The sequence below is a fragment of the Myxocyprinus asiaticus genome, chromosome 10 (assembly GCF_019703515.2).
Source record: "Myxocyprinus asiaticus isolate MX2 ecotype Aquarium Trade chromosome 10, UBuf_Myxa_2, whole genome shotgun sequence".
In the NCBI taxonomy this organism is placed as follows: Eukaryota; Metazoa; Chordata; class Actinopteri; order Cypriniformes; family Catostomidae; genus Myxocyprinus; species Myxocyprinus asiaticus.
Window position 1 is genome coordinate 51,895,001 of NC_059353.1, and position 9,599 is coordinate 51,904,599.

Here is a 9,599-nt window from a genome sequence, read left to right on the forward strand (position 1 = left end):
AATGGACTTCATTAGAAGTAGAAAGTTAGTGCCAATAACGTCTTACTGCGAGAAACTCACTATAATATGTTTCGATGACTTTATATGCACAGTCAGTGGAAGCTACTGTTATGAAGAAACACATTTGGTGGTCTTAAATGTGAAATATTGTCTAACTGCATCTGACTGGTGAAGTATGACCACTTTAAAATGTAAATGCATGTTTAATGAGGACAAACGTCCAGACAGCAGAATGGTGTTGTTGTAACTTTGGTTCCATTGACGAAACAATCGGACATAAATTACACAAACCACCATCACTGCTGTCTCACAGTGGAGATATTAAATCACTTATATACACTTGAACTAATGAAAAACAATAAATCACAGTTTGACAGTTTAGTGGGTAAATCGGAGGTATTTAAAGTCTTATTAAAACAAAATTGAATACTGCGCCTATAAAACACATTCACAGCCATGAAGGGTTTTTTCCACCAGAGTTTATTGTTTTACAGTTTAGAATAATTATGTATTTCACTGAAAACCACACATAATTACAAAGGTAAAACTATTTGACTAATTAAAAAAGGTATTTACTCTCTAGCATTGGCACAACTAAATTAAATCTGAAGTATATATATATATAAAGTCATATTGTTTGAGTTTCTTGATGGCAGTAATAAAGAAAGATTTAACTGTGTTCATTAGTGTTCATACAGCACAGAGGTGAATACTCTTTATAGGTGATGAATGTAGAGGATAGTTCTGCATCTACAGTAAATAAAAATGACTTGACTTGAAAGTGAATGGTGACTGAGTGTCCCAGAACCAGTGAATACTACAGCTGATGCTGAGATGACAGGGTGAAGTACCCCTAAAGTTGCATCCTACCCCGATTAATGTCACACTAATGGACCTGTGGATTGTGATTTCAGAATCAAAAGAAAATAGCCGCCTGCCGATGTATTCTGTCTGAAAAACGTACATGTACCAAAACAAATTATTAACAATATTACCATGGCACCTTGAATTAAAACATTTACCCCTTGTGCGACCTTTGGGACATTTTTGTTTTTTCGATCATTTTAATGCCAAAGGTGTGTATTTTGGGGTGTTTAATTTTGATATTTCAACCTCAGTTCCTATAATACATCTATAATACACTGTGTACACAAAATAGTTACACTCAGGACCTTCAGGACAAAAATGTCCCCATTGAAACCCATTAAAACTGCAATATTTGATCCCAGTACCATTAAAGTATAAAATCATGAATTCTGTGATATTATGCTTTCATTCCAGAGCCCTGGCTTCAAAATGTACATTTTTATATTTTCCACCAGATGGTGCTATTTTTCTCATGTTTAGCCTATGGAGCAAATACAAGCTTTTCCCCTATTCTCTGTTTGCTGTATTATAGAGTACTGCAGGCCAATTGAATAAATGATGCAGATAAAATTGTGTGTGTGTGTTGGTATGGATGTCAGAGTGTGTTTTGTATGTGTGTATTGAGAAATGTGAGTGCGTGTGTGTGAGAGAGAGAGAGAGAGAGAGAGAGTATGTGTGTGTCTGTGCGTGAGTGTGTGTGTGTGTGTGTCTGTGTGTGTGTGGTGTGTGCATGTGTCTGAGTGTGAGTGTGTGTGTGTGTGTGTGTGTGTAAAAACAACAGTGGCATTATGTAAACAAACTGGCATTTAAAGGGTTAAAATCCTGAAAATGAATGAATATTTGGTAGTTATGATCAGGACTGATTTTGGTTAAAAAATCTAAATCAGTGAAAGTGGAATATAATATTAATATATAATATTATTATTGCAGTTTTTGACATGGACATTTTTGTCCTCTAAGGACCTCTGAGTAACTCTTTTAAATTGACACAAAAGGGTTAAATACTTGTGCAAAGAAATGTTGAGCAGTTATAGATCATTTTCTTTTCATTCATACACTGAGAGCTGCATTTTAGCAGTCAAACTGCATTATTTCTAAATGTCAAAATGTGCTTGTTTCAAGAAATAACAGGACTTTAAAGTAGGGATGTGTCACAGTGGTCGACTAATCGACTAGTTGTCCAACAGCGGACTAGTGGATTAGTGGGGTCGACTACTAACATTCATATTTTAGTGGTGATGGTTTTAATGGGAGACTTTAATGGGTAATTGTCACATTTATTGAGACACACAATTTCTTGAAGAGTGTTTTTGTGTGATTTGAGCCTGCTGTGCTTAAAAGTGATTAATATTCAACACAATAAAACCCTCTGCAAGAACCTCTCTTTAAATCGTCTGATGTGGGTTATGTTCCCGTATTTGAGGTGCTTTAGAGATTAAAGTCTTTTGCTGATTCTGTGTGAACCTGCTTAAAGCTGCACTATGCAAGATTTGTTTGGTTACAATTAACAAAATTGAATTATTGAGTACATCAAAAAATCTATGTTAAAACTATGTCCTTCACTGCATCTGAATATCCATACTTCTCCAGTATAGAGTATGCCAATGGAGTAGTATGTCAGAGTCCACAGTAAGTGAGAAATACCAGGATGACCTACTATTTCCAGTAAGTGCAGATCGACTGGACACTTAAAGATCCTGTGATGTCACATGAGCTGAGATGATGTTATATTGAAAATACTGGATTTAAAGGAACGGCGGTGAACCACGAGGTGAACGCCTCTTCTCAACTGTAAGTGATATACTGTATATACCAAGATAACTTCCTTGTGATTGAATGGTGCTTGTTTAACAAAACCAAAGCAGATAGTTTTTGTGGTTGTTATTATTGCATTATACAGTATATTCAGGTCACGAGATGATGCCCACATCACCGGATGATGTCAGAATTCTATTCATACTACTCGCATGTATACCTAACAGCACATACTGTTCTGCCGGCGGATAAGTGCGTCCTTAATCAAATACACTACATACAGGTGCATCTCAATAAATTAGAATGTCGTGGAAAAGTTCATTTATTTCAGTAATTCAACTCAAATTGTGAAACTCGTGTATTAAATAAATTCAGTGCACACAGACTGAAGTAGTTTAAGTCTTTGGTTCTTTTAATTATGATGATTTTGGCTCACATTTAACAAAAACCCACCAATTCACTATCTCAAAAAATTAGAATATGGTGACATGCCAATCAGCTAATCAACTCAAAAAACCTGCAAAGGTTTCCTGAGCCTTCAAAATGGTCTCTCAGTTTGGTTCACTAGGCTACACAATCATGGGGAAGACTGCTGATCTGACAGTTGTCCAGAAGACAATCATTGACACCCTTCACAAGGAGGGTAAGCCACAAACATTCATTGCCAAAGAAGCTGGCTGTTCACAGAGTGCTGTATCCAAGCATGTTAACAGAAAGTTGAGTGGAAGGAAAAAGTGTGGAAGAAAAAGATGCACAACCAACCGAGAGAACCGCAGCCTTATGAGGATTGTCAAGCAAAATTGATTCAAGAATTTGGGTGAACTTCACAAGGAATGGACTGAGGCTGGGGTCAAGGCATCAAGAGCCACCACACACAGACGTGTCAAGGAATTTGGCTACAGTTGTCGTATTCCTCTTGTTAAGCCACTCCTGAACCACAGACAACGTCAGAGGCGTCTTACCTGGGCTAAGGAGAAGAAGAACTGGACTGTTGCCCAGTGGTCCAAAGTCCTCTTTTCAGATGAGAGCAAGTTTTGTATTTCATTTGGAAACCAAGGTCCTAGAGTCTGGAGGAAGGGTGGAGAAGCTCATAGCCCAAGTTGCTTGAAGTCCAGTGTTAAGTTTCCACAGTCTGTGATGATTTGGGGTGCAATGTCATCTGCTGGTGTTGGTCCATTGTGTTTTTTGAAAACCAAAGTCACTGCACCCATTTACCAAGACATTTTGGAGCACTTCAGGCTTCCTTCTGCTGACCAGCTTTTTAAAGATGCTGATTTCATTTTCCAGCAGGATTTGGCACCTGCCCACACTGCCAAAAGCACCAAAAGTTGGTTAAATGACCATGGTGTTGGTGTGCTTGACTGGCCAGCAAACTCACCAGACCTGAACCCCATAGAGAATCTATGGGGTATTGTCAAGAGGAAAATGAGAAACAAGAGACCAAAAAATGCAGATGAGCTGAAGGCCACTGTCAAAGAAACCTGGGCTTCCATACCACCTCAGCAGTGCCACAAACTGATCACCTCCATGCCACGCCGAATTGAGGCAGTAATTAAAGCAAAAGGAGCCCCTACCAAGTATTGAGTACATATACAGTAAATGAACATACTTTCCAGAAGGCCAACAATTCACTAAAAATGTTTTTTTTATTGGTCTTATGATGTATTCTAATTTTTTGAGATAGTGAATTGGTGGGTTTTTGTTAAATGTGAGCCAAAATCATCACAATTAAAAGAAGCAAAGACTTAAACTACTTCAGTCTGTGTGCATTGAATTTATTTAATACACGAGTTTCACAATTTGAGTTGAATTACTGAAATAAATGAACTTTTCCACGACATTCTAATTTATTGAGATGCACCTGTACATATTCACTTTTATTTATGACGTTTGAGTATTTTATAGCATTCCTGCAGTTTCAAGATTGTCAAATTGTGTCACAGAAATGCACTGTTGTTGTCACTTTACATTGTCCTTGTAGGAGAAAAATGAACAATTATTATTATTAGGATTCCTCCAGGAGGAAACCTATTGTTTTTGTTTGTATTCTTCTTCTTATTATTATTCCTGTAGCTCTAAATTGCCCAATAACTCAAGATCTCCTTGGTAAAAAGTTTTGAAATTTGGTACATTGATACTACATGCCATGAGTAACTACCACAACAAAAATGGCCCATGTGAGCCTATAGTTGGCCCTACAGGCCACACCCCAAATTTCCATTTTCAAAGTGATGCCATTTCCACCCCATAAATCCCAAATTTCTGAAACCTGGTATATAAGCCTCATTTCTCATGCGGAACAAAAAAGCCTCTAGAACCCATAAAGTCCGTCATGATGGATTTTCCTGTACATTGAAAATTTAGGAAAACCTACAAAAATCTACTCCTCCTGAACCATAGCTCCAAATGACTTGAAACTCAGTATGTATGTGTAGGATACATGTCTTTCAATTTTATATTTAGCAAAAAATGGATTAAATGAATATAATCCAAAACGGCTGAAAGGTGCATATTTATGTAAATGTTCACATGTCCATAAATCGAACGCCATTTTGACGGATGGTTTTTCAAACGTAACAGGCTTCAAGGTGACATCACTCTGTACTACTCTGCCAAATTTCACCTTGATATGTGAAAATATGATGGAATTAGAGCCAAATCTGTCCCAAGCTAATAAACGGGTCTCTGCTTATATCAATATTTCCACTACAGATATTTTACTATTATGCGAGTATACTCTTGTCCAATGGTAATGCTACAAAATCAGCCATTGCTACAATTGCTTTGAAATGTTGTGTACATGTGTGAGGTACATGTCTCTACCATGTCAATTTTTAAATAATTTGCAGTTTTGAAGAGGAATCCGCATTGCTGCTTGCAGCTATATTTATTATTATTATTATTTTTGCCTGATGAAGACATAATGGTCTAAACGTTGCTAATAAAGTATTTTTGGAGCAATAAATCCGTGTACGGACACTTGCAATTTGATCCTTTTAGCAGATGTTTAAACTGACCTAAAATCCATTATAGGTACAAGGTGGTTCCCCATGAATGTATATGTTCATCTTAAGTTGTTTATTATGTACCGATTTCATAGCACACTAATGTTTATTCATTTATTTAGCGTGTAACCATCTCTCTGTTGTAACTTCCAAATAAACGATTAAAAATATATTATTGTAATTGTTATATTGTGTATTATTTTCATGTTTATATTACAGTCTTTTATTGTTTGCCGTGCATAGACCTGCTGTTGTAGTATTACGGTTCACTTGCATTGTCCACTGAGACTTTAGATTGTAATGTAAAAATAAAGTTGGACTTATGTCAGTCAGTTCACGCGTTTCGCCTCTTAAATTGATATGTGTAATACAATACAAACATTCATGTGTATTGTGCAGTGGATAAAATGCTTTAATTGAGTGTTATTTATCTGCCTCAAAATAAGCAATATATCGGTTACACTGTACATTTTTAAGTGAATAACGTCATATCAACATGAAAATAGCTCGTCATGACTCCGAATCCTCAAACCATGAGATTCATCCGCCAGAAGAGCAAGTGCAGAATCACGACTGACGTAAAGTGATCCTCCGCAAGTAACTTGCAGTTTTATGCTTCAACCACTAGAGGGACAAAAGTTGCATACTGTAGCTTTAAAAAATAAATGGTTGCAATAAAATATGTTTAAACTGCTTGATGTCGAGAACTAGACGTGCACGCGTTATTTTGCATTCTGCATTTTTGAATGCGCAGCGAGGATCACCTTGAGACTCCCATGCTCTCTGTTTACATTGAAGCACGTCATTCTGCGTACAGGATGAGCATAAGTGGTTTTGTGCTGCTCTGTATTGAAGCCTTTCTTATTTACTATGATAGTTTTGGGCGATATGTTATAGTTATTTAGCCTATTTATTTGTTGCATAACCGTTAGTTACCACGTTGAAACGTTAACCTGGCATCCATATATACATCGGAAACAAGTCCCATGTTTACAAAAATACAAAAAAGAAAGCCTGCAAACTGTTGCGTTAGATTTGACAGATTAGATGATTAAACGAAAGTACAACACAAAACTATCCTAAATACACAAATATTCTTAGCTATACAATTATTATAATGATATGAGTTAATAACATTTACGCGGTTACTCACCTCAATCCGGGTGGCGGAGGACAAGTCTCAGTTGCCTCCGCTTCTGAGACCGTCAATCCGTGCATCTTATCACGTGACTCGTTGTGCATGACACCGCGGAGACTCACAGCATGTGGAGGCTCATGCTACTCTCCGTGATCCACGCACAACTTACCACACGCCCCATTGAGAGCGAGAACCACTAATCACGACCACAAGGAGGTTACCCCATGTGACTCTACCCTCCCTAGCAACCGGGCCAATTTGGTTGCTTAGGAGACCTGGCTGGAGTCATTCAGCACACCCTGGATTCAAACTCACAACTATGTTTTCATCATAGTACAATGAACTTTTATCTGAAGAGATCACGGAAAATGTCTCATGATATGAGTCTTTAATGAAACACTGTGCAAAGAAAATAGGTGGAAGAATTGAAGGTACCTTTTTAGACAGTCCATCTTCCTGCCCAAAGAATACAAGATATTCATCTTTAATTTTCTGTCTGAATTCTTCCATTATCTTCCGAGAACATGCAAGAAACACCATTAAACCTAAAACAGTGAGACTTTCTTGAGCGATTTCCCTTGTATGGTGTCACTACCAAGTCCAGTGCGTGTGAGATATCACAGAGGTTTTCTTCATTAGAAGACAGTGTTTCCTGGATCAGTGATTGAGAACAGACTCACAGCGACAGTCTGCTCTGGGTTTGTCCAGTCCAACTCAATTCTGCCCATCTGGACTCAGACTGGGAAATCATTCAGCTCAAGCAAACATGTATTAATGTGAAAGAAGCACTGGGTCAAAACGTTGCGCAACAGAAACGGCACGAACACCACGAACTGCTCCAGAGCTGCTAAACACAAAAGAAGCTTTTAAAACTGCCATCAATCAGCATTGGCAGTACTGAGGAACATTTCAAATAATGACGAATTTCAGCCGCAACTGATTTAAAAACTATGAAAATCAATATTTCGAGAGACTAAAATTCTTTAACGCAATCAAGATAAAGAGCTACATAGCTTAATCTCCTGAGACCCGAGCGTGACTGCTGTGTGCATTTTCCATTCCACTTTTTGATTTGTAACTAGTAGCACCTAATAAACATGCAAAAAATAAATATATAATTCTAGAGCAAATAGTTTTCCTAAAAATGTTTGTCCTCATATGTGGACAGTGGGATTAAGTTGTGAAATTTTAAATAATATCAAGCTATAGAAAGTACGATTTTTCTTCATCAAATAGTTTATTATGTTTCCAGGAGTGTTGATTATTCATGTTTCTGAGACGTTACAGACATTACATCAGAAATTATCATAATTAATTCTGATTCAAAGTAATGTCCAGCATCATCATAAAATAAAATGATACATTATAAATTCTGAATCTATGTACTGATTATCATTGTCACATGTCTGTCAAACATGTTGAGTGATCCAAACATCATCTGCAGCCTGAAACTGAACTTTTGATCAGATTTTAGGAGTGAATGCACTTAACTGCATAGAGATATAGGATGCTCCCTTGCTCCCTACTTAGTGAATGACTTAACCTCCAGTGTGCTGTCTGTCTGCACTGGTCTCAGTTTCAAATGCACCTTATTTTCATCCTAACTCCATATAAAGCCTCTGAAAGACACATTTTTCAGCTTTTAAATATATACGACTGCATTTACTAATGTTAATGAACAGAACCGTATTATACAGTGATAACAAAATAAAATATAACAAAATGTACATTAAAAAGAAGTGAAATGACCCACAGATGTGTTCATGGTGAAAGTTATTCAAACTAACATGTTTTTCAACTTTTGTGGGAATAATGTCCCAGTGTCCACATATGTGGACATCATGTTTATCAGCATGCTGATGCGCGAAAGATGAATGCATTTTTTAAAGCGGCATATCAAATGAAACTACACACTCTACTCTTTACAACCAAACAGGTTTCAATGAAAAAACGTAAAAAGATTTCTCACCAGAGGCACTTTTGTTGGCGCTGCACCCGTAGAAGCTCTTCACGGAACTCGATGTCATGCTGTTTTTTCACATGACTCGGAGCGGCAGAAGTTTAAAGAGTACCTATTATGGTTTTTCAAATATTACCGTTCATGTAGTGTGTTATATAGCTGTTTGTGAATGTAAATAATTCTGCAAAGTTTCAAAAATCAATGTGCAGGACAAATGGTGTTATTGACTCCCAAAAGAAAGAACCGATTCTGAACACCTGAAACGAGTCGTTAGTAATTCCAGACTTACTTCCTGTACTAACCTACGTAATCTGGTAACAAAAAACCCGCCTCTGGTCTTCATTGGCTGCTCGCAAACAGCTTTAACCCGCCCTCAAACACTATACTAAGAGCTAGACCAATCACAACAGACTGGGACATCTGACCAATCAGAGTAGAGTATGCTCTCTGAAAGGAGGAGTTTAGAATGAATCCTTTAGAACGGATCATTGAACGAGTCGTTTTTGACACTGGGAAAGAAAGGTAATGCTGCAATTTAAATTATGAGCAAATTAAAGCGTTTTTTGACCTTGGATGCATGTAAATCTATTGTATGAGACCTTTAAAACAAAATTAGGCACGTTTAAAAACCATAATAGGTGCTCTTTAACCCTTAAATGACAGTCTAAAGCAGTGGTTCTCAATCCTGTACCTGAAGGCCCCCAACACAATTATTTTCTTGCATCTCAGTTTAATATTCAGTAGGTAAGACTGACTTCCTGAAGATTTAAAATACTGTGATTTGGTACTTTTTAAAACATTGGTAGAACGGCATGACAACTTCTGACTCAACCAATGGTGTGAGTTTGGGGGTGGGACTATCTGTTTGTCCAAC

The 9,599-nt window shown here is 37.3% G+C and overlaps 1 protein-coding gene across 1 annotated transcript in view; it reads left to right on the forward strand.

The window, feature by feature from the left end:
* The window catches only part of LOC127446978 (neuroligin-4, X-linked-like), a 760,753-nt gene that overhangs the window by 733,132 nt on the left and 18,022 nt on the right, over window positions 1–9,599 (forward strand). The window lies entirely within an intron of this gene.